This window comes from Pteropus vampyrus, unplaced genomic scaffold (assembly GCF_000151845.1).
Source record: "Pteropus vampyrus isolate Shadow unplaced genomic scaffold, Pvam_2.0 Scaffold3, whole genome shotgun sequence".
Classification (NCBI taxonomy): Eukaryota; Metazoa; Chordata; class Mammalia; order Chiroptera; family Pteropodidae; genus Pteropus; species Pteropus vampyrus.
In genome coordinates, this window is record NW_011888784.1 from 14,048,393 (window position 1) to 14,075,164 (window position 26,772).

The 26,772-nt window shown below is 39.6% G+C and overlaps 1 protein-coding gene and 2 pseudogenes across 1 annotated transcript in view; 1 reads left to right on the forward strand and 2 right to left on the reverse strand.

Annotated features, from left to right (window-relative positions):
- Positions 1 to 26,772, reverse strand: part of FHOD3 (formin homology 2 domain containing 3) — a 406,356-nt gene that overhangs the window by 289,996 nt on the left and 89,588 nt on the right. The window lies entirely within an intron of this gene.
- On the forward strand, positions 5,851 to 5,969 carry LOC111741499 (annotated as a pseudogene).
- LOC111741822 lies at positions 9,599 to 9,716 on the reverse strand (annotated as a pseudogene).

Genomic DNA, 26,772 nt, shown 5'->3' on the forward strand with positions numbered 1-26,772 from the left:
TACACTAAAACTGCAAGATATTCTATCGTCGCTAATTTGCTTAAACTCACCCTGTTGCAATTAAACATTAAGGTTGCTTTCAAATTTTCATTATAAAGAATGCTGCAGTAGTCATCTTGGGACATTGGCTACTTTTTGCAATATTGTGGAGTACTTCCTGCAGCTGGAACACCCATCCCTTCCCCATCTCCACCAACCCTTTTGATAGCCATGCTGAAGGTTAAAAGAAGTATGCAGTCCATAGTCCACACCAGCCTTGTCATGCTATTGGAAAAGACCAGCTCATGTGGAAAAAACAAAGCCCATCAAAGTAGGCAAGGTCAATCTGGTGATGCCCACACATGGTTATCACACGAAAAAGCCAAGGCCAAATCAAAACCATGTCCCTAAACCAAGCACAAAGTCTTGCAGATGATGATGAGATACACTATGGTCTGGGCCCCTCAAACACATGCTCATATCCTCGGGTTAATTCACAGGACTAATGTGTTTCATCCTGAGTATCATTCTTACTCAAAGTTTTGGGAAATGAGATATTATATTTATATTAATCAAGATACCTTGTACACTGCTGATAGGAATCTAAATTGGCACCGCCACTATGAAAAATAGTATGTACATTTCTCAAAAAATTAAGAATAGAATTACCATATGACCCAGCAATCTTTCTTCTGAATATCTACCCCAAAATTTTGAAATATTTATAAAGATATATGTATCCCTATGTTCATTGCAGCATTATTCACAGAAGCCAAGACATGGAGACAACCAAAGTGTCCTTTGATAGCTGGCTGGATAAAGAAGATATGATACATATATAAATAGAATACTACTCAGCCATAAGATGAAACGCTGCTATTTGTGACAATATGGATGGATCTCAAGAATATCATGCTAAGCAAAATAAGTCAGATGGAAAAAGTCAAGAACCATATGATTTCACTCATATGTGGGTTATAAAACTGGAAGCAATAAATGAACAAGACAAACTCATAGAGACAGACAACAGTTTAGTGGTTACCAGAGGGAAAGGGAGGTGGGAGGACGTAGAAAAGAGTAAAGGGAGTCAAATATATGGTGACAGGACACTTAACTTTGGGTGATGAGCTTACAAGGCTGTAAACAGATGATGTATTATAGAACTGTACACTTGAAACCTATATAATTTTATTAATCAACATCACCCCGATAAATTTAATACAATGTTTAAAAATATACCTTAGAAGAGGCACAATTCAAATGAGTTTCTAAAGTAAAGCTCAGAAAATAAGAAAAGATATCAATAACATTTTGGTAGAGGCAGGCAGCTAAGGCGCTGCCCCCACTCCTCCCAGAGTCACTGCTTAGCCTGACCCCTGGACTGTGAAAATGCTGTGGTCTTTGATAGAAACCCATCTCAAATCCAAAAGAGAAGGAGCTGCCTCAGATGCTGTGTGGAAGTGCCTTTTAGGTGATCCGTGCAGGTCCAGGGCAAAGGTCTGAGGGTTCTCTGCCAGACATGCCACCTCCCTAGCAAGGGACATACAAGGCAGCCTTTTCTCTCCCCACCCTACCCCGTCAGTCATTTTTTTATTCATCTGATAAGTCTGAAATGAGAAAGACTACAGGCCTAGCATATACTAGATAAAGAGATGAAAAACATAGCTCCTCTTTCAATATCTCTATTCTGGTGGAGGGAGGTGGATACATCTAATAGCTTTTAGAGCACCAATTTACACTAAGCACCCAGGGAGAACATTGCAGGGTAACACTGGGTGGAGGGTAACAGGAATGGGAATTGAGTTTGTATATGAACTGGTGAGGGTGAACTGGGCAGCCATCCTTCAGGACTTACCTCGGACAGCATGAAATTCCATAACCTCCCTAACCAGGGCGCATCCCTCAATTCTCTCGACTTCCTTGCAGATCCTTACTGACTTGCAAAGCCTTTCCATTCAAAAAGGGTTCAGTTTGGGACATGTGGACTAAAGTGAGGCAAAACTTGCCAATGAGGCATTATCCCATGACCTCTCCGGGGAGCAATCTCCAATTCTGATGAGACAGGGCGTTGGAAAAGGAAAATGCCCACAGAGGCTTAGGCCGCTGAGTAGGAGAAATCAATACGTAGATTTAAAGCTGTTAAAAGACAGCCTGACTCTGTTGCTGGCTTCTCGTGTTGCTGGCTTCTCGTGTTGCTGGTGGTTTCAGACTGTCATTAACCATGATCCATCATTCTGATAACCCCCAGGGCCCTTCTGTGCTGCAGGGAGACTAGGTTCCCAGTGTTCTGAACTCCCCTGTGCCTGCTTCAGGTGACAAATGCACATTTTGAGGTCTGGTTTTCAAACATTTTGCCCATGTGGATCAGTCCTGTATTTGCAGCTGGATTAACCATGGGCAATTCTTCAGCAGTTCTAAACCCTTTAATGTCTGCAGTCCTAGCAATGCATTTCTGTCCTTGAAGCCTAACCCAGTAGAGAAGCCACGGCATCAGTTCATCAGCAGAAGCCTGGAAGAAGATTGCATTCCTTTGGCTGCAATAAAAAGTCCTGGAGAACTCGAATAGGGTCAGAACTCTTCACTAATTGATTTAGAAGAAATTTGGAACTTTGGTTTTAACTGGAGTTATATTAAAATCCAGGAGACTACAATCATGATTGCTGTGGCTATTTAGATAGCATCTCTGTGGTTACTACCTGGAATCGCCCAGGATTCCTGGAACTTACCAACAGAGCATCCTCGATCGGAAAAAGAAAATCCAAGATGAGGCAGAGGCCCAAATCTTCATTTGACGCCGTTAGCCAGGCCATCAAATATTGAAGTGAAACAAAGCTTATTTTTATAGGAATTTTAAACACTGCCTCATGGTCAGTCAGTGGGATGATTTAGAATCCCTCTTCTTACATCAAATAAATTGAACAGGAATGGAGAAAGGAAATAACTTGCACCATGTCCCACTCCATTTGTGATTTATTTACTCCTCAGACCAACCATATCCACCCTACCAGACACCATGAAATGTACTTTCCATACATTAGTATTTATTATTCTCATTTTTCAGGGAGATTAAATAAAACGCCTGCTTAGGAGTCATAGTCCTAAAACTCAAGGCACGACTCAAATCCAGAAGTTTTTAACCCACCCCTACCCCCACACCCCCACCCCCCACCCTATTCCATGCTCTTTCCCTTTAAACAAGACATCATTTCATTCACCACCATGAGAAGCAGCCCAGATGTCTCCCAAGTATCCTGGAAAAGGATGGATTATCTAAACCCCAAGCCAGCCTCCCTTTTCTTCCCACTGTATTGTACTATTCCCCTGGAAAATGGCAGAAGAGAAAAGGCAATAGTCAAGCTCCTACCCTCCAAGAGAACCACTCGTGGCATCTCTATAACTACTGAATGTCATCACAGCCAGCAACTTTGGTGACATACAGTCATCACAGTTTGCTGAGCCTGTCCTACTCAAATTATCCTACCACAGTCTTTGTAGAAGAATTTGGCAGCATCTAAACTGTAGTGGTACTTTTATTTCTAGGAATTCATCCTGATAATACATACCCCCCAACACACAATGAAAAAATGCACATGCCTATGCATATGACAGTTGTTGAACAAACTGTGGCACATTCACAATGGAATACAACACAGCTGCAAAGAAGGATGTAGACAATCTCTATGAACTGATATGAAGTGATTTCCAAGACATTGTTAAGTAAAAAACACCAAAGTGCAAGAGTATCTATAGTATGCTACCCTTCATGTTAGAAAGAGGAGATAAGAAAATATTCATGTATCTGCTCATTTTGTGCAACAATAAATACAGAATGATAAATGAGAAACTAAGGAGATCGATTATCTACAGGGTGGGGTGGGAAGAAGGTGGAAAGAAGAGGGGAAAGGGATAAGGAGGAAGTAACACCTCTTAGTATGCCTTTTTGTGTTGTTCTGGTTTTCAAAACCATGCTTATGTTCCTCATATTCAAAAAATAAATAATTAAAATCAACCAGGATGTGAAGGGACAAAAAATGAAGTACAAAAAGTAACAAATGAATCTAACTATACTACAAATGAATAATATAACCACACTGAAAGGAGCGGGGAAAGCAAAGAACTAATCTAAGCAACTTTGGAAAACAGTATCTTGACTAGCTACTGTAATGCCAAAGATAAAAAGAACTGTACAATAATTATTATACTCTAGTGAGTAGGTTTTTTCCACGGGCACATCGGTTAACAATTCAGAAACTATTCTACTTTATTCTGTATTCTAAGACTGAGTAAATAAGTAAACATATCGCGGTTAACAGGAGCCAGGTTTCTCTTCAAGGAAGAAAGGAGTTACGAATGAGAAAAGGAGCAAGACTAGAATACGCCCTGTGCAGTTAGATTAGAATAGGTCAAATCAGTACAAATTCAAAGTCTGTGACAAGAAGATACATAGAGACAGGGAAGTGTGTGTGTGTGTGTGTGTGTTTCCTAGCTCTGTGCTCTGAGTAGGTATAAAATCAATGACACCTCAATATCAGTGAGCACATCTAGCATCTAAGATCTTGGTTTCTAAATCCTATTGTCTACTAAAGGAAACAGGACTCCTTGAAGAAATGGCTGCTTCTAGGACTGGGCAGGACAAGTACGAAATGAGCATAAAACATCTTGAGATACCGAAATGAAAAAGTCCAAAAAATATGATGAGGATATATCTTAACGGACAGTGGAGTCAATCTGAAAGATCTCTCAATGGTCAAATCTGGAAGAATTTGAGCAATAAAATCAATGATAATAGTAATGGTTTATAACATGTAGAATCAACCAAATATCCATGAGTCCATACCAGTATTAATAAGCAAATGAATAAATAAATAGAGAAGGGAAGCTGTTCCTCATAGTAGAATTCCAATTCTGAAACGCATATAGAATAATGGAAATAGAAAATTACCATTTGGTAAATGCAACGGTAATGACTGTGGTAGGCAAGAATTTATTAAGCAATTAGAAAGTATGATGACAGGCAGGATATTTAAATAATCTCAAAGCATTTCCCGGCAAGATGTGTATTAATTACAAAGGAGGAAGTTAACTACATTTTATTGAAGAAAGTTTGCACTTTGCCCAAATGACCCAAGTTACCATCAGCAGCAATGGAACCTCTCAGTATCATATCCACCCTCATGAATTAAACTGAGGTGGAAAACATTTCTGTGGTATTTTTGTCCAAAAAAAAAAAAAGCATATCCTGAATTCAGCCATGAGGAAACATCAAACAAACCCATTTTGAGAAACATCCTACAAAATAATGGGCCAGTACTCTTTAAAAGTGTCAAGGTCATGAAAGAGGAAAACTGAGGAACGGCCACAAACCAGAAGAGACATAGGAGACATGACAACTAAGATGAAATGTGTGATCCTGGACTGGATGCTAAATTAGTCCCCAAGAACTTAAAAAAAAAAAAAAAAAGGACAGTAGCGGGACAACAGACAAAATCTGAATCAAGAGTATAGAATAGTTAATAGTATTATACAGTATGAATTTCCTGGTTTTGATGCATGTACCATGGTTTATAGTATTGATAACTAGATGTTAACATTTGGGGAAGCTGGGTTAAGGGCATATTGAAGGTCTACGTATTAATTTTGTAATTTTGGTGGGAGGTCCTTAATTTTTTTAAATAAAAAGTTAAAATATAAAAATAAATTTAAAAACAAAAATTTTCCCATCATACTCTCATTTCTTGGGAAGCTGCCTATATTTTTCCTGTACAACCATATAGAAGGTGAGACAAAGAAACAGACTGAATGAAAAATAAGCATATCAATGTAAGAAGCCAAAGGTTAACACAAGAAAATCATCTGATAAAAAAATGTCTAGTCTACAGCCATGCCACCCTGAATGTGCCTGATCTCATCTGATCTAGGAAACTAAGCAGGCTCGAGCCTGGTTAGTACTTGGATGGGAGAGCACCTAGGAAGACCAGGTGCTGTAGGTGTAAAAAGAAAAATCTCTAGTAAAGAAAATGCCTTTTTAAGAAATGAGGAACAAAATCCTCTAGGAATTTTAAAAGCAGAAAATTTATCTCTTTTGAGCTAAATGTGCAAATGTATTTTTGTGGATGATAAACATATTATCGTGAATATACTTCGAAAGAAAAAAAAAACAACTGTTGGCCTCCACAGACTACTTTCAGCTTAAAGAATGCCATATACTTAAGGAGAATGTTTGAACCACAATCTTGCAAACACATTACATGAAATAGCAAACAGGAAAGGAGATGTGGAGAACAGGAGTGGGGAGGGGGCACCAAGGACACGTGGGATGTCCAGTGTCTGGAAGTTGCTGAGTATTCCAGTCGCTGGCAATGACATTTCTAAATTGTGAAAAATAATGACGCTCTCATACCATGACTCATAAAGGAAACACTGTAATCAGTAATTTATTATTCTATTCCTCAGCTTTATTCACTGACTCGCATGAACTGGAGTAAAAAGTCCTAACTTAGCATAACTTGGCTTAGTCTTTCTGATTTGGGCAGCGGGGTGGTGGGAAGGACTTTTTTTTTTCCATCATGCAAGGTGTCACTATAACTTGAGCAAGGTCCCTTCTAGCTCGACCAAATTCAATGAGTCCACAACTCTATGAGTAGGGCACATTTTGTTCCACAGGGAAGCACTGCATCTAAAATGTGACTGTGCTATCTATAATTAAGGCACCTAAAGGCAATTGCATGGCCCAGCTGTGTGAGTGCTGGCTTCCCAATGTACTATCCGTGCAATGACCTTAGCAATCAAAATAAAGTAGTCCACCAGCAAACATGAAGCTAAGAAGAATGCTGCCAGTCAGGGCTCTACCCACTGCAACAGCTACCAGACATCCAGCCCACAGCAGGGCTGTTAAGTCATGTGTTGAAGGCCTTCCGGACCTCAAATCAAGTCTCCCTGCCGCCAGGTGGACTTCCTATAGGCCCCCAGCCTCAGTCTGGTCCTCTTCCTCTATGTTCTCATAGAACCCTGCACTTCCACATGGATGACACTTCAAACAATGAAATATAATTGGCCATTTCTCTCCCTTTCTCTCAGCTGGACTTAAGCTATCTGAAGCCAGGGTCCATGCATACCCTTCCGTACCTCCCCAGGGTATGATACAGTGCCTGGCCTGTGCAGGCACCCAGTGCATGTTAGCGGGCCGGTGGAGATGTAGAAGGCACACCTGACCATGCATTCAGTCCAGCTATGTTCGTTCACGTAACCTACTTGACTGAACTCCTACATGCCAGGCAGTGTCCTAGGTGCCGAGAATGTCATGATGACAAAGACAGAGGAGGAGCTAGCCTCTGGAAATGAGAATCTAGTAGGGGACACTGACCTTGAACATATGACCATGCAAATGATTATATTATTACAATTGGGGAAAACATTGTTTAAAAAAAAGGTAAAGCAGAGCTATTAGATCATGTAACTGAATAACCTTACCACATGAGCTCTCAATTTAAAAAGAGTACCCAAGGCAATGACAGGGTTTGGGGAGGGTGGAAATAATCTCAGCAGTCACAACCCCACACTTTAAAAATCCAAGGGAAAAAAACTAGAGACGAGCCAAGTGCCAGCCTCAGGGAAATGGCTACACATGGCTTATCCCAACAACCTGAGGGACTATAACTACTGAGCCATTTAAAAATGACAAGTATGTGAACTATGTTGATATGTGGGAAGATATTAATAGAGTTTATTATGGATTAGATTTTTTTTTCTACTATAGAGGTGTCTAGGTTCATTAACAAAAATTTCAGAACTTGGCCTCAACCTCTCCTGCCTCCAAGATAACCTACACTCCCAGGGCCTGGCAGCCCTGGTGACCTCAGGGTCTTGGTGGCAGAACAGGAGCACCAGGAGGGCTTTGGAGGCCATCCAGCAGGTCTCCTCGTTTCCCAGATGCAGACTCCAAGGCGTATGGTCAGGGAGCTGACATGGGCCAGTGTCTCACGCCCTTTCCATCCCACATGGGGACAAGGGGTTCCTTAGATAAGGCTGGAGATCAGGTGGGTGACCATATCCTCCATCAGGAAGAAAAGGCTCTCCCCTGGGAGGATGTGGAGAGGCTTCCTGAAATGCCCTGGAACCCGCTCTTCCAACAGAAGACGACAACTAGGCCGGTCCTCACAGCAGGTGGCTGGCTGAACCTGAATGTCCCCGCTATTTTTCAAAGGTTAGTGGTTTAATCTTTAGCTACTCGAAGTATGGAGCCTGGACCAGCAGCACCAGCATCACCTGGGAGCTTGTTAGAAGCACAAAACTTTTGTCTCACTCGAACCTATTAAAACATCATCTGCGTTTTTAACAAGATCCCCAGAAGAGTTACATGCACATTAAGATCTGACAAGCACTAACGCAGCCCTAGAGCATGGAGGATTCATTTATTCTTTCTTCAAAGCTTCACATACTTCTCTGCTAAATCCTGGGGCAGACCCAAAGGTCTGACAAGGTGCCTACAAGGTCCTCTGGAAGAGAAAGCCAAGTAAGCAAGTGATGCAGCTGCTCTGTGCAACCCCAGGGAGAGGAAATCCACAGCTGAAACACTTAAGCCGTTTTGAGAAAGAAGCCAGAGGGTCCAAGGTTGAGGATGGATCTATGAAAGTCTTTAGAAAAACTACATGTTAAACTACAATAAAAGAGCACCCTTAATAAAAATAAAAATAAAAGTAAAACATACATCTAGGGCCTTTTACACAACTCCCATCAGTCAGTACAGTGCTGTGCTGTTCTTTCCATTTAGCATCCTCTGCTGGCTAGGAACGTTCACAGTCTCTCTTGCCCAATGTTGCCGTGCCCTGCTGTAGATTAACTTTGTTTTGTTGCAGACAACATGGATTCTAAATGGCCTATATCAGCATCTTTCAGCTTGACTTAGAGTTCAAGGCTGACACAGAGTCATCCAAGCTGAGATCAGACATTTACTAGCTTGGAAATTCCTAGACAAGTGATATAATTCAAACCCTAACCCCAAGTGAGGGCAGGCCTGGAATGACAAATCCCACCACACCCGGCCCCAAGCCTGAGAGGGTAACCTGCCTGGTCATCTCCCCAGTCAGGTGGGCATATTTTCTGTGGCCCATTCTTTCACCAAGGATGTGGTCCTGAGGGGCTTGGCTTTAAATAAGGATCCTTGGGCCTAAGGTTTCGTCTTCTATCCCCACCTCCCTAGGTGTCTTTAGGCCAAGACTGACCAACTTTCCTGGGGCTGCTCTAGCATCAGTTCACACAGTTCTCACTTATGAAAAGGTTTTTGGATGTTGGGGATTTCCTGTGATTTCTTGTTATCTTGCTACACATTTAAAAGGATGCTCAATATTTTACAGACAGCAGTACTAAGTGTTCTGTAAGATGAGAGTTTTCAGGATCTCCCACTTTCCATACTGCCAAGAATAGAAGTCCCAGGGTATACAGTCAGTGTATGTATGAATGTATGTATGTATGTATATATGTATGAATGTGTGTGTGTTTGTGTGTGTGTGTGTGTGTGTGTGTGTGTGTCTATATATATATATATAAATTAGGTGAGGCAACCTTTGGTTGACCTCACAGACTGCAAGGACCTTGTCATCTTATAATCTCTTATTTTTTATGCCTATAGCACCTGGTCTTCCTAGGTGGTCTCCCATCCAAGTACTAACCAGGCCTGACCTGCTTAACTTCCGAGATCAGACGGGATCGGGCTTGTTCAGGGTGGCATGGCCGTAGACGTCAATGAGATATTTTAAATCAAGCTTTTTTTCTTACACAAGCTGTGCATGCAAAATAATTTAAATCCCATCTAGTCTAGCCTCTCATCCACAAAAAGATCTGATCCTGTGTCTCACTAGCTGGAGGAACAAGTCAAGTAAGCACATTTAACAAAATGCTGAAAAATGAGGACAAATAGAAAGAAGAAATAACACCAATCCCTCTACTATTAGACATATAGTTTATTTATAATATTTATTATTAGAATTCCTTATTATAAATAACACTTTAAAATGAACATGTTTATGTTTTGTGTTTTATGACATTTCCTTAGGATTCATTTCTGGAAATTAAAATTATTGAGACAAAGGGAATCAATTTGTAAAAGTATTTTCTAAATTAATAAATAATAGCTAAATAAATGTTGCTTAATCACTTTTCTGAACGAACTATACTTCCAAAGCAAGAGCGAAGTTTGAGAATGTCCATCTCACAGCGTCCTATTAAGTTTGAGAGGTACAAACGATTTTGTTCAAGAGTCACTGTGTGGGTCTAAGACATTAAGACATTTGAAAAAGAAAAGAGAATGGAAAAGAGAAATATAAGACTGTAATCTAAACTGAAAAGGCAGAGAATTATAAATCCAAAAAGAAAAGCTACCATCAAAAAAAAAAAAAATGCCTCCCCGCCAAAAAATACAGTCCAGAAAAAGTGACAAAGAGCAGTGAACAAAAGTCAAGACACAGCCATTATTATATACAAGTTAAACATCTGCTTTTCAAAAGCAGCAAGAAGGTGCCATTTACTGCTTTCTGTGGTTGACATGAGTGTAAGCACTGTCTTGGTTCTGCCTGCCAGCCTTCCTCCCTTCCACGTGTGACCCCCACATGCCCAGAGAAGGACAGGCTGAGCCGGGTACCCAGTACACACTCAAAGGTCCCTTGAGATCACAACTTCCCAGGCTATAATCAGAGCACTAATTCCAGAAACCCACTGGTCCTTCCCTCATCTACGTAAGATGAAGTTGGCAAACATATCCCTGCTCCTTTTCTAAGAAAAAAAGACCTTTAACAGAAATCTTAAACTGGTGATTTTGTTTTCAACCTCTCCATCCACCGAAGTTAAGGAAACCAAAAGATACATTTCATCAATTTCTAAACAGCAAACATCAAAACTGACAGTCTTATTTAAAATTTAAAAAATAGAGAAAGGAAGAAAGTCTTTAAACTAGCATCCAGCTGGCGCTCTGTAGACTCTTTGTATAGTGGATTTTAAATTACAGATGAGAGTAAAACAACATGAGCAAAAATAAAGAGTAATCAAGGTCTCTTTCTGCAGAAAATCTCCAGGACAGCCTTGGCCCTGATGGTCTCTGGCCACCATGCCAGCTGTAATAACCGCTCTGAAAAACACAGCTCCCCGAGAAGCAAGGGTTTCTTGGTAAATAAAAGCTATGATTACTGGAAAGCGGAAATGCTCAAGAAGAATCACCAAAAGGAAAAAGGATTTTGAAAAATCTTCAGGATTATCAAATGGAGTCAACCTTTACTGACTAGACACAAAAAGCCTTCCTGAGGACACGCTCTGCATGCTGCACACTCCCTGCACTCTCTCTAGTCCCTGTATATTTTTCCACCTAACAAGTTTATTTTATCATCACAATTACATTCAACAAAACTTGCTCTCTGCAAAACAGTCTTGGTTTCTGTTGCTTCTCTGGAAACTTCCTTGATCCCTCCCACTTAAAGGACAGTCATATCACATTTTCCTTTTATAGTATTACATGACACAAATTATAATGATAAACCCATCTCTAAACCATATGTTAGTGGCTCTGAAATTAAAACAAAATGTAGATTGTCCAGTACTGCAGAATCTAAGATTTAGAAGGAACCTCAGAGGGCACCACATTCTACTCTCCACCCACTAAAGACACACCCTAACCCAGCCATCAAGCTTGCTCAATCTAGTATCCAATCTGTCCACCAGTAACCTCCATCCACCAAGGTAGTAGAGGTAGCTTGCCTTCTGGAGCCACCCAGAACAGGCCTACTCCTCCCCCAGGACAGACCTGACCTCCAGGAAGACACTGTGCACGATCCTGCCAGGTTTCCAGGCCCAGCTGCCCAAAAGCCCTCCAGCCAAACACCCTCCAAAGAGTCAGGAACCCTCCTAAGATGCTCCTTACAGAGCATTACATCTGGTGCCTCTGTATCCCTTTGACAGAATATAAAGCTTTATAGGCCATCTCATCCTATAAAGTTTTATATTCTGTAAACATAGTCAACTAAAACATACAGGTCATCTTTTATAGAAGTGCTGTTTTTGCGGTTTCTTTCTATACCCCTGTAATGAAATTTTTAACCCGAGGCAAGACATTTATTTCAATTACATTTCACCTCCTTAGTTGATTTCAACCTTGGGATGTCAGCTTTATCATATAACATATTAAGTACTCCTATCAGCTTTCTGTCACTTGAAATTATTTTGAATATGTCCTCAGATATAGGACATTAATTTATTTTTCAATTACAGTTGACATACAATATTATATTGGTTTTAGGTGTGCAAGAGTGATTAACATTTATATATCTTATGAAGGGATCCCTTTGATAAGACCAGTGCCCATCTGACGCCATCCATGGTTATTACAATATTATTGACTAAATACCCTATGCTGTATATAACATTCTCGTAACTATTTTTATAACTGGCAACTTGGTTTTTTTTTTAAAGGTACAAAGCATTGATTTTTTTCTTTAATAAAGACATGACAGCCTATGGCATCCAGTGGGTCATATAAGACTCATAAAAAAGATTATTTTTAAACAAATGGTGATTTCATCTAACTAATAGTAACATCTACTCACAAGGATATTATCTGAATCCTTACCAAATCTATTCTCAAAATAAGACCTACCAGGCCAATGCTATCTCCGACCTGAGGCTGATTTAGCCCTATTCACTTAACACTAACCAACACTGATTCCTAGTAATTCTGCAACCATTTAGAAATTCTCATATTATATTTATTAATTTGCCCCAAAATTTTACTCTTAATTCAATAAAAAATTACTGATGATTTACTATGGACTGGGTGGTATAGATTTCATTAGAGATTGTTGTCAGATTCTAGGAAACAAACATGTTAACCTTATGTCCCACTTTGAAAAACTAGCTAATTTGCTCAACCCTAGTCTTTGGCAAATGGACAACATTCACAATGAAATAACCTGTAATTTAGATCAATGCCAATGAGCTGTCAAAGTCCCATATCTTTGTTCTCTTTCAGATAAAGATCTTTCGATTGCATGAAGAGATGAAAGTATTTCCTTGTTCTGAGGTCTTTCAGCTTCACACTCTGAACCTCAAGGTCTCTGGAAATAACCAGAGATCTGGTGTTTCCATGAGGCAAAAAACACCCATTTGCATCAGTAAGTTTATCACCCCATCATATGAATAAGACAAACAAGTCTGCTAGCCTGTCAACTCTTTATAGAGCCTACTTCTTACTTTTTCTTGCTGCAAAGCAGCAGGTTTCCTCCCCAGTGTGGGCAGTGTCGTGCTACCTTCTGGATGTTCCAGGGAAGAGGAGAGGCCTCTCCCCTAAGCAGTGCCTCCACCCTCAGTTCTGCTGTGCTCTCCTGCCTGCCCTCTGTGTGGTGTTCCTCTCCTGTCAAGCCTTGGACTCCTCGCCTTGACGCCCTGATTATTTCTCCAATCCTAAAAATTCCTTAACCTATGTTAACAAACAAAAGGTAAACATTTTTGAAAGCCATACTTTTCCCCATAGCAAAGAAATGAGCTTCATCTGTAACAGATATAACAGATAACTGCTTCAAAGTAAAAAGAGAATATGGTAGCCACTCGGTAACATTTTAGTCATATATAAGAACTGAGTCCTTTTGTGGCTCCCCCTGGAGCCTGCCATAGAAAACTAGGTGTCTTCTTCACCCATTATGGCTGGGCCTCTGAATTATTAGTTATAAGTCTACTTAGTTCTTCAGCTCCCTTTTCCCACTGAAGTCTGCTAATCTTTTAAGATTGGTAGCAATTAACACTATGTAAGGTGTCCCTCCCCTGCCAACAAAGAGACACAGCAGATACATGTGACACCCTGAAGAAGCCCTATGCCTCACAGCATTGCTTCTCACAGCAGAGTAACCAGCTTAAATTTACACTCTAAAAAATTATTCCTGAGACCTACAGGGAGCATTTTCCCTATGTTTTCTTCTAGGAGTTTCATGGTTTCATGTCATATATTTAAGTCTTTAATCCATTTTGAGTTAAATTTTGTGAGTGGAATAAGACAGAAGTCAAGTTTCATTCTTTTACACACAAATATCCTGTCCTCCCAACACCATTTATTGAAAAGATAGACTCTCTTTCCTCCATCGAGTATTCTTGGCTTTCTTGTCAAATACTAGTTGACCATATATGCATGGGTTTATTTCTAGGCTCTCAGTTCTGTTCCATTGGTCCATTTGTCTGTTTTCATGCCAGTACCATACTGTTTTGATGACTATAGCTTTACAGTATAGCATGGTATCAGGAAGTGTGATGCCTCCCGCTTTCTTCTTTCTCAAAATTGCTTTGGCTATTAAGGTTCTTTGTGGTTCCATATAAATTTGAGGAGTGTTTTTTCTATTTTTTTCAAAATGCCATTGGAATCTTGATAAGAACTGCACTAAATCTATAGGTGGCTTTTGGTAATATTGACACCTTTACAATATTAACAATTTAATAATTCCAATCCACTTACATAGATCGCCTTTTCATTTACTTGTATGTTCTTTGATTTCTTTCATCAGTCTCTTGCAGTTTTCAGAATATAGATCTTTCATCTCCTTGGTTAAATTTATTCCTAAGTATTATATTGTTTTTGATGCTGTTGTAAATGGAATCAATTTTTTAATTTCTTTTGCAGAAAATTCATTGGTAATGTATAGAAACACTACCAATTTTTGTATACTCTAGCCACTGCTTGCCATGCTAGTTTGTCAGACTTCTTGGTGGCAGGGATTTCTGGGGAAAATCAATCTTCAATTTCTAATTGGACCTCAAAACCCTTCATAAGGTGCCACTTCCTAAGCCAAGCTTCATGTATCAGCATGGTATATCTTGAGTTCAAGTAATGTTAGCATGTGGTCCCTTAATTAATTTAGCATGCTCAATTAACTTTTTTAGGTTAATTCAAATACTTTATCCACTCATTTATCCATTCATCCACCTACCTATTTCAGACCAGACTCTGGGCCAGGCACAAGGAACATGAACATAGATAAGAGATAGCCTTGATCCATGAGAATCCTTGAACCATCTGGGGAGTCAGCCATTGATTGCAAACCAGTGTACTAAATTCCTGAGACTGGAATCAACAAAGATCTGGGTAACATAAAATGAAACAACTAAATTTTGCCTGACGGATTTGGAGAAGTCATCCTCAAGGTAATAAACCTTGAACTAAATTTTGCAAGAATGAAAAAGGTGGTGCCTTTGGGAAGAGAGAAGAGCATTAACTACATTAATATATGAAAACACACAGGGAGCATTCAGGGCTGGTGAGAGGAACACCTGTATGAGTCGCCTGGGCAGGCAGCAAGAAACTGACCACGACAAGGGACATGCCAAGAATTGTACTCTGCACACAATGGGAATCAGAAAAATTGTTTTGTGTTGTGTATTTCAGAAAAGAGACATAATCAGATCTGGTTTTGAGATAAATCCCTCTGCTGGCAATATGATCACCCTTGTCTCATAGTTACCATATCTTAAATCACGCCTCTATAAACAATGACAACTTAATAATTGTTTTTCTTCTAAATAGAAGATCACCATCATGCTAAGTATACATTTATATTTATTAAGCTTTGTAGGAACTTAATCACTTCTGTCTCAAATCTTCTCTCATATTTTTTTCTAGAAACACACCTCAACTCAACATGTACCATATTTATAAAGGGAAAGTAAAGGCTACGAAGACAGATCTGAGTTCAAATCTTAACTGTGCTACTTCCTTGCTGTGTGTCCTCATTTCTAAAAATAATTCCCACCTCACTGTTTGGTGGGTGAGTGCTAAACAAAGCCACTCACTGTGTGATTTGGGACACATTCTTCGAGTTTTACAGAAAATGAAGATAATAAGAGAACCAACCTTGGAGGTTTATAAAGATTAAATAAGACAAAAAAAAAAAAAGTAACAGTTATTACCACAAAATCCAGACCCAAAATAATTAGTTACCAATATAATGTATAAAAAGCAACTAGTCCAGCACTGAGAATGAGGTAGGAATCGAATAAATGTCATTTCCTTCCTTCTTAAACACATCTATGCTTTCCGCTTCTTTAGGTATTTTTGGCTCCTTTCTATGTAAAGAGCGTCTTCCAAAGCACCTAGTCTATGGATGGAGAGCCCACCACATGAAGCAGTTAAGTACCTGCTTCCCCCACCTCCATCCTCACTCCCATACCTCCTTATGCTCTGCTTACTTGGGTACCAAACACGCTATTATTTTGTTACTTACATCTCCATCTCCTCCTCCTGGAGGCTAAGAGACAAGTTTTCTCAACTGGAATCACCAGGACCTATGGAAAGCCCTCATTGCATAGAGGTATGGGTTCTGCATCCAAAACACCAAAAGCCCAGATCCACCACTCACTAGCTGCATTATTCTCACTAAGTTACTTAGTGAGAATGGGCCTCATTTTCCTCACCTGAAAGGTGAGAAAAGTAACGGCACCCTGTAGGCCTGCTGTGAGGGTGAGATGAAGTAATGCACATCCACTGCTTCCTGTCAGAACAAAGTTGTATGTATATACATAATGTGTGCGTATACACACACATCTACAATCTAGTTAACAGTTTCACATGAACACTCAACCCATGCCTTCATTTACTGAGCACTAACCATATACATATTTTAAATATAAATGACGGGTGCTGAAGCAACGATACAATGACTTTAGAATTTCAGTTTTAAAAAAACTTGGGTTCTTCATAAAACTGATCAAAAATATCTTTCTGAATTAAAACAACATTCTTTTTTCATTTATTAAATTCTTTCAGAGTCAAACACCATCAGTAGGATCTCCTCTTTTTTCACTATCTTTGCTACATAAACATAACCCATTTCGTGGGTCTGGCCACAATTGCTATCACTCTGATTGTTCTAAGTTTAGTTGACTTTGAATATATTGTTAGAATGATTACTAAAAAGTTATATGACCTGTATCCCACATTTCTATTCCTGCTTTCCCTTGACAAGCTATGTCAGCCATAGAGCCAGACGTGTTTGTCAAACAGCTATACTCAACAGCTATATTATATCCCTCAACTGTAATAATTCTTTTGTTAATAGAACCATTAATTTGCAACAGAATGTGGCTAGAATGCAGTTTCCAGTAAAAGATCTGATGATTCATTCATTCAACAAATATTTATTGAGCCTCTGCTCTATGCCACACATTGAGAAGGTGCTGGGGACACAACAGTGAACAAATGATCAAAGATCCTAACCCCCATGAAATGACATGGGGGGAAGAAGAGCACAGAGAGACAGGACAATTAACAATAAATATAATAAGACAATTGTACTAATGCAGTCAGTTCTGCTATAACATCATATGCACGTTCCTAAACATCACCGTGCTATGAAAAAATCAAATACTAAAAACCAAAAGGCATATCGGGGGTGGAGCAGGGAGAAAGAATCCTAATAAAAATTGTAGCACAATTTTATACATACCGAGTGCTTAAGAAACACATAAATACTACAATCAATATGGTACTGGACTAAGGAAAAAACGTGCTTGTAGAAGTGGGCATCAAAAGGAGTACCGCCTGTGAGCTAATCGCGGAGTGAAAGGAGGATTACTGGAAATGGGAGAGAGAGTTGTAACACCACATGCAGACAGAGTACCTCATAAAACAAGATATTAAGGAGTCAGATGGCTGATGTTTGAAGTGTGAGCATGTGTGCATTTTGTATATTCCCAGGTGGCTTGGCTCAGCTGGGTGCAATTTTCTGCATTCATCTACTGCTTTTGCAAAGAGAATCGCATATTAGCAAATGTGAAACCCGTGTTATGCTCGAATTGTTCCCTAATATGCTGATCGTGTTGGAACAAATAGATGTTTTCAAAATAAGTGTTATACAGAACTTAGTGTATAAAGTGAAAATTGCTGTGAGATACTATAGCAGGGTAAGGGAAACTGAGAATGGAAGTTTTGTTTAATTTTGTAATGTATTATTCTATATCACTGTATTCATTCTATACCAACTGTTAATAAAAACCTATGTGTGTATTGCATTTATGTATGAGCCTGCAATCATTTTGGTGCTTCCTTCATCTTGAGAAGTGCCTGATGCTGTCACAGAGCCTCTGCTCAAAGCCATTCCCTGGGGCTTCAAGGTATTCCTAATATTATCCATTATTATAAGGCAATATGACTTGATGCATTGAATTGACAGCAGAGTTTTTCCAAATCAGCCCCTTTGTGTGATTGGTGACCCTGATCACATTCTTAGCATTTACCATCATTCTATTCCCACTATGTGTTCAGGAATTCTCATCAGATTCACCCCGGTAAAATGCTGTTAGATTGCTTTCTCTTTACCCTTTCCCAGTGGTCAAAAATGGCTGAGATGATTTCAGCTGTTCCACATACTTTGAGAACTTCGCACAAATTGAATTCACCCAATTTCCAACCTCCTTTGTACACCTGCCCGTTCCTTACTGTAACCCAATCTAATCTCTAGCAATATTGCAAAACTGTAATCACAGCTTTAAATCGTAAATATTGAAAATTTTCTGTCATAAATGCTCCTCAACTTATGACAGGGTTATGTCCTGATAAACCATCATAAATTGAAAATATAAGTCAAAAAAATATTTAACACACTTAACCTACTGAACATCCCAGCTTAACCTATCCGCTTTCTACTGAGTGCATATCACTTTTGCCCCATCATAAAGTCGAAAAATCTTAAGTCAAACCATCGTAAGTCGGTAGTGCTTTTATTATCAGAAAAAAATTTATTAATTTTAAAATTCATAGCAGATTGAAAATTTGGACACAAAGCATTGGGAGGTGAAGAAGCAGGCAGAGGGTCTGAGAGGGGGGCATGTGTACAGTAAACTCCCAGAAGGCTGACTCTGAAGCAAGGAATGGCGGGGATGCTGGGGCAGTGGGAAACCCGGGAAGGCTCCCTGAACTGAATTTCCTAAACCTCTGTTTAGTGGTTTCCCATCTCATGTTAAAATGATGGAAATGTTAACTTTTCTGCTCAATGTCAAACACTAAAAATGTAAGCAGATTGTTCATCTCCCTGATCCACCCTTCCTACACATCTGATAAACAGCTTCAGTCGGTGTTTAATTCAATCAGATTTAATTTATCAAAGGCTTACTTACTTGAGGACACTATGTTTTCTAATCTAAATTGGATCCTCTTTGTTTCTCAAAGGCTTTTTCAGCCAGGGCTGCTGCTGGGTACCCCTCTGGGCAGCCTAGAAGTTGAGGAGCGGGATCCCAGGCCTGCTCACACTCCAGGGGGTGGGGGTCCTTGGGCAGTGTACAACAAGCACTACTGTCCAGAGAGGGCCTGGCTTACATGAAGCCAAGACTCAGTGGGTCCCCTGAACTGTTGATAAGCACTGCCGTTCATCCTTGACAACGCTTTCAGCTCTGCACATAGAATATGCTTTTTGCATTAATATTTGATGCTCCAAGAGATATTCCAACATTTTTGCATTGGTCACCTTCAAATTGCTGGTGGGTAAGGAAATTACAACAGTCCTATGGAAGGCAATTGGCAATGTCTATCAAAAATGTTAAGTGCACAGACCATTTGACCCAGCAATCCCACCTCCTGGAATTTATCCTACAGATAAACTTACGTGTGTGCAAAATGGTATAAGTATGAAGGTATCCATTGCAGCTTTGTTTATAATGGTCAAGAATAGACAGCAATAGGAGAAAGATTAAATAAAGGCTCGTACATACATAGAATGGAATATTATGCAGCTGTTAAAAAGAAATAGAAAATTCTTTACTAATATGAAAAGAAATAGTAAGTGAAAAAACACAGTGTATTTGATATATTACCTTTTTAATTTTAAAAAGGTGGTAAATTATACATTTTTCTTTATGCATAAAAACACTGGGATTTAATAACACTGATTATGTGTGGTGAATTGGTGTGTTTGGGGGATGGGACTAAGAACACAGGTAAGAGTGTGGGAATTTTACCATATATCATTCTATACTTTTCAAAAAGTTGAAGCCATGTGAACGTGCCATTTTTTCAAAATATATGTATATAGTTTAATTATAAAACTTTTAAAAATTAGAATAAAACTCATATATCTTGTTGAAATATCATGCCCACTCCAAAAATGATGGTTATACACAAATCTAGGGAGGAGGCTTTGGGGTGTACTGAGATTCATGGGGCCCCTGCTCTTCCTGTCTCTGTTTTGGCCCGCAGTCTCCTCACCCATTTCTATGCTGTCTCCTTTGTAGTTCTCTTTCTCCAGGTAGCACACCCCTCCCCAACCACAAACCACCTGCCCACTCAGGTGCTGCCACTCAGGAACCAGCTTGGCCCTGCTGACCCGTGGAACTGGCTCATGACCCAAAACCACCAACAACATTCATGGCAACCCTGGCTGGACATCAAGATGGCATGTCATTGTTGTGTTCTTGTCGACTGCTGATTCTGGAGAATTATTACAAAAGATCTGCCAGCAACCCCACTGGACTCAGAGGCACATTTATACGTTTCCAATAGTACATATCACATATAGTGCTCTGAAATATTTTCTAAAGGGAGAAAAAATTAAATCAGTCACCACTTTACTTATTGTACTCCTTATGCTAAAATTTAACCCATGCAAAAAAGTAATTATATATAATCTCAGTCTTGCTTTAGGTTACAAAGTTTAAGGTCTTTGAAATAACAACTCCACAAACTCTTGGTTCAACTGAAATGAATTTTCAGGGCCAACTGACTTTGCAAAATGAGAAAAGTCTTACAAAAGAAGCTATCCAACTCCCTCATTTGGTTACCGCTTGAATAAGTATTTAAGAATTTAAAAGCATCTTTCATTATCTAAGCATAAAAGTTAGACTTAGTTCCCTTGTGTGTATCTCCTCACATATAAATGTCACATGGCAAGTCAACCTAATCTATATTTTCATTTTAAAAAAATATTTTATGTTTTGAAACATGCCCAGGAGTACTTTATTATCTTATTACCAGAATACATTCTGGTAATTAGCTAATAAAAACCTTAGAGAAAACCAAGAACAGTTGAAGGGCCTGCATGCCAATTCTAACAAGACCTATGACGGTGACTTTGTCTTTCCTGATGGCCTCTACCAGGCTTTGGCTGAGTTTTGGCTGAGTCACGGCCATATTTAACCTCACCATTTGTCTTTTGGGTAAGGAAAGGGTGGGAGTGACAGAGACAGTGATAAACATCAAAACACCAGTACTACTATGTGTCATCAGCTGAAAGAAAAGACTAGCAAGACATGTCTCCACTTACTGTTTACATGACTCAAACTGTATGGCTTCCTACTTATCATCCTGAACTGCTACCTGATAGATCTCAACAATCACAAAGCTGCTGGAATAGGAAAAGAATTTATCCAGCATCCAAGCTAATCGCAGATAAGCTAAAGGACACCAGCCAAATGCTAGGGGTCTTGCCTGACCCAGTCCCAGAAAATGGTTCTTACATTAGGGAAACACTGCTTTTTTAAAAACCCTGAAATGTGGGGGGTGAGAAAGATTTAACACCAAATTTTTAGCCAGTATCAACTAAGGGCTTATGATGAAACCAGCCACAGGTAAAACTGACTGTGAGCTTATTTATTGAACAGATCTGCTCTCAGCCTCACACTCAGACCCCATGCAGCCACCCTCCTGAGGCAGTGCACACAGGCACTGGCACTCCATCATGTGTGAGTAGACTGGTACTTACAAGTTCAATCACGCTGGAAGGGGAAGTACCACACCAGGTGGAAAGCAAGAGATGAGATTCTAGATTGGTGCATGATGTACCATCAATTCCCTAAGTATTCGCAGCTGGTTTGTGACTCTCAGGCTATAAATCTCAGTCCCCATGACTCTTGACTGTATTTGACAGCCACAGACTACACCCTCAAATTGTAGCCAGTCTGCTTACAAGTGTGCACCATCAATTAATTCAACACGGACATATGCCTGGCACTGTCACTTGGGACCAAAAGGTGCAGACGGATCAGTATAAATCCACAACAACTGTAAGGAATGCTCAGGGCCCACATCCTCTCTTTCCACCCTTTACATTCAAAGAGAAACTCAGCGTCATGAAATAGTGAGCCCAGGAAGGGAGAGAAGAGTTCATCAAGTGTAATTTAACATGATAGACCACTGGGAGTCTTCTGACACCTCCGAAAGTCATGTAGGCCAATGTCTTCTTCAAGAAAAGGGGCAAAGCCATTCTCAGCCCTATTTTTAAGCCTGCCCAGTGTCCTATGTTCCACAGCTAACAATCCTCAGCAAGCTAACTTCATGACCCGAGCATCTGCCCTACTGAATTTGGAATGAAAGGTGAAACAGAGCACACCCTCTTCCCTTTGGCCATGTTCCTCCCCAGCCACATGGAGCAATGCTGGCCTGAGGTCTATCAGACACACTAACTCACTATTTATAGATGTCCCATTCACCCATTACTTGGACACTTAAAGAGCATGGGTTACTCCTAATCCAATGTCAACACAGATACAGGTTTGCTTTCAGCATTTGCTCTTACAGTAAATCTAAAAATTACAAGGAACAAGCCACTACAGGGTAACTATTGAGTATCAGCATTCTTTCCTTCCATGGTTTATGTCAATTCGTGAAAACATGTGTGAAGCATCTGCCTTTTTATTTAAACAGAAAGCAAGAGCTCGGATTGCTGTGCTCTGGCATTGTGTGCTCAAACCCAACAGCTAAATTGGGAGCTCCATCCATGGGAGGGGCACACTTGAGTTGGGTCACCACAGCTGCCCCAGCCACCAGCTGCCCAGGAGGCCTCCACTTGAACCGAAGGGGGGGACAGTCAACAACAGAGCAAGTCCAAATATTTAGAGAAGAATAATAATTCCTTACGACTGCACAGCTAGAAAGTCAGATTCCAAAGTACTCATGACTGAGAAGACAGCAAATTATAATTATTTTTAAATTCCTTTTACTGCATCCAGTGTTATTTCACATTTTCCTTGAATTTGATATGGTTAGAATTTTAATGTTTATGGCCAGACCTATCATAATAAATCTTAATTTTAACATTGTAAATTCTTCTTAGAGTCCTACATTTTTCTACCCCTTCCCTCCTCACTAACACTGAGAATTTCCTGCCAGACCCTTGTTTTAGTCCTATTTATGAAAATTCCCAGTTAAAAGAGAATGCTGATTCTGACAAAAGGGTCTCACTTGTGTCAGACACTAAGAACCAGGCAGCAAAAAGAAACACTTTGCTGCACGCCTTTCTCTCAAACTTTTTCCATCCTAAATCTAAATTCCTGTTACCTCAGTTTCACAGTGGTACTTCCAAACCTTGCACGGTCTCATTCACGCATACAAAGCATTCAGACTAAAGTGGAATATTTTCAAACTGTTTTTGCAAAAGCAACATGGGTGCTTTCTGAAAAACTGTAGCAGAGGATAAAGCATTTCCTTCAATCTTTCTGTCTCTCAAGTCTTCACTTGCAACAAATATTACAAATGCTAATCACCTTCTCAGAGTGCATGAAAACGTGAAGTTGCTATGACCATTTACACTCTGCGAGAGCCACCACGACCACCTGGAACCTGATCAGATGTGGGTGTTTGTCTAAATGGACTGAAGGTACGGCATTTTCCAATTCCAAATGACAACCCGCCGACAGAAGCAAGTGCCAGCGAATCACTGGGGTGGAAACTGACAAGTCTCATTTTTGGTGGGAAAACCAAAGAATAGAATTGCATCTTATAATAATTATAATTATATGTATTAACATGCCTAAAGCTTTTCCTTTTTGTTAAAAGTAACCTTTTTTCAACGTAAATTTTCTTGGATTACTAGTAACCATTAATTACCAAAAAAAAAAAAAAAAAAAAAAAAAAACCTCTCTAAACCAAAAAAGGTTTTTAAGACAGTTGTAATAGTTGATTAGATGCATTTCAAGAAAATGGAAAGTTGGTAAAAGAAATTAAGGCCAACGTTATAATCTTCTCTAAGGTAGTTCATTTGCTGAGTGTCTTAATTGTTTTCCAAACATCTGGAAAGGGAATGTCATCAAAAGTTTCCTATTTTTCTTCTTCCTCTCTTAACAACCTCTTGCTGGCTCAGAAATATACACAACAGCAAGAAAAGACAAAGTATGTGGTTTACAGAAAGAGGTTTCTGAAGGATATAATCTCAAGAAATAAAAGGCATGTGTACACATATTCTGATTCCTCCAGTACCTCTCACCCAAGTGGGGAGAAAATGAAGTAGACTTAAAGAAGTAGCTATCTTCAGTTTGAACTGCTTCTTGACAGACAAGAGAAAGCTTGAACAGCATAGGAGGCAGGAGGTGGGGAGGCCACTGAAGGCTGAGGGATGGGCACAGGAGCGACGAGAGGACACTGGTTGGCAGAAGGAGGTACTTGTACACTGGTCCAAGGGGCACAGAGGTGGCCTGAAGGCAAGGATGAGGGTTGACTTTAAAAAGCTTTAAGCAGCAGAATGTCCAGAATATCTACATTTCAAGAAGATCGCCCACAAAAAGTCAAAAACAGAGGTGCCAAGAACTCCAAATTAAGATGGTAGAAACTGGAATGGAAAGAGTGGGCTCATGGGAACAATCTTACAAGTAAAATTATGTATTATTAATAAGTAGAAATTAGAGAGTAAACAAAAAGTGCATTAATCAAACAACTGTGGAAGGAGGGTGTACTAATGAGTACATTACAGCTTACTTAGTTACCTGTGACAGGCACAGGCCACAGCTCCCCGATGTGAATAAAATTCCCTGGATGGGGGTTAAGGACTTATCGCACTTCCTAAGTGATGTCCAATCCATCTTTTCATATTCCAGTGTAATGACAAACGGTTAAGAAATGATACCCATGTCTATGATACTCAGACATTTAATGTGTTTGAGATTTGCTTGAAAAATAAATTTACTTCTAGCTGATGTAGAAGTTAAATAGTATGGAAGGCAGAGAGATCATTTGAGGATCATTTGGTTAGATATCAAACTTCATCAAAGAGACCAGATTCCTTTCTCTTACAGGGATGCCATGGCATGCAAAAGAGAAATACCACCCTTATTATGTGGTCTTAAGAATAACTTGTTGATGGAACAAGAATGTCTGTCTGAAATTAAGAATATACAACTGAATATACCCCAGCGTCCGGTATTTCTTTTAGAATTTGAGAAACACGCTGATAATTTTAATCCTATTGGAAATGACTTACAGTGTTACTGGGGTTTATGCTAAATATAGATTTGCTGCAGCCTGGTAAACTTTAAAGTATCAACCAATTAACTATTTATTGACTGAATGAAGCAGTTGAAATGAAATGAAGCTAAGAAAGGGAACGTTTGTCCTCGATGACAGGTTGAATCATATAATTTAAATTTTAATGATGTACGAATAATCCTTGAATACTAAGAAATTTTTTAAAGCCAAATCTTCTTCTTCGTAATTTATTCTTCCCCTTTCTCTGAGAGCCTCGTCAATTCTCATCCTAGACCCCTACTTCTTGCTGTTGTGATTGTCTATCAAAGGAGACCCACTGCTCCCTCCTAATTTGATTTTGCTGATCTGTTGTGAACTAAGAAATGAGATCATAAAGCTGAAAGAAATTTATGCAAAATAGGAATAAACAAGTGTCACATGAGGGCCTTTGCTCTGTGCGAAGGGAAATAGCACTAACACAGAATTTAGGCAGCTGACTGACTTTAGTTTCCCTACTGCCCTGGCCATCAGGAGTCTACCCCCACCTCAGGCTACGTGAATCACAATGCGGAAAGAGCACTCAGCAGAGGCCCCACATCTTCCCGAAACACTGTGAGGATCTCCCAGCCAGTGGGTCCAGAAATGGAGGTGTCCAACACCCCTCCCTGTAGTCCCTACTCCCCAGACCTCCAATTCACCCACTCCTGCTGGCCAGGTCCTTTGGCTACTCAAGCATCCATAGACGGCCCACCAGGGGAGTGTCTGGGTGACTGTAAGAGAGGAGAGATCAAGAGGGCAACAAGCGCCTGGAGCAGGGGCTACTCAAAGGGAAAAAGTCAGCAGGCAGGCCAACCTTCCAGTGGCCATATGCTGGCCTTGTTTTGGGATCAGAGGCAGGAGAGTGCCAAATAGCACTGGAATAAGTTAGATGTTCTCCTTTTGGGAAGAAGAACCAGAATCTTGGTTCCTCCCCTTTTGAAAATTAACTGACAAGTTCACTATTCTCCTGAGCCACTCAGGTTACGGACACAAATCCATGGGAATACCTACTCTGCATTGTGTTCCAAACATTCTAAATGTAGGCACTCTAATTATATCAACGAAAAGCAAAACAAGCAAGTAAACATAGAAAACAGTGAATAAGATGAAAAACAACCACTTAAAAATAGGAACTTTGTGTGCTTTGAGCACTAGAACTCCATGATTAAATATCTTTTTGTAAATGTTATTTTCAAATATAGACAGTTAGACAATAAATCAATTGATTCAAATATAGACAGTTAGACAATAAATCAATTGAGGATCACATAATAAATAAATGTTGCCCTTCGAGATATTACCTTATTTTAATGGCTTTCTTAAAAACAGATCCCAAGGAAATTAACAAAAGCACTTAAAAGTTATAGATGTGAAATTTTAAATATATTTATTACTTCATCAAAAATGTATGAGAATAGCCTTTTCAACAAATCATGCTGGAACTAAATATCAACATGCAAAAGATTTAAATTGGACCCCTACCACACACCATTTTACAAAAAACTAACTCAAAATGGATCAAAGACCTAAATGTGAGAGTTAGAATCATAAACTCTTAGAGGAAAACACAGAAG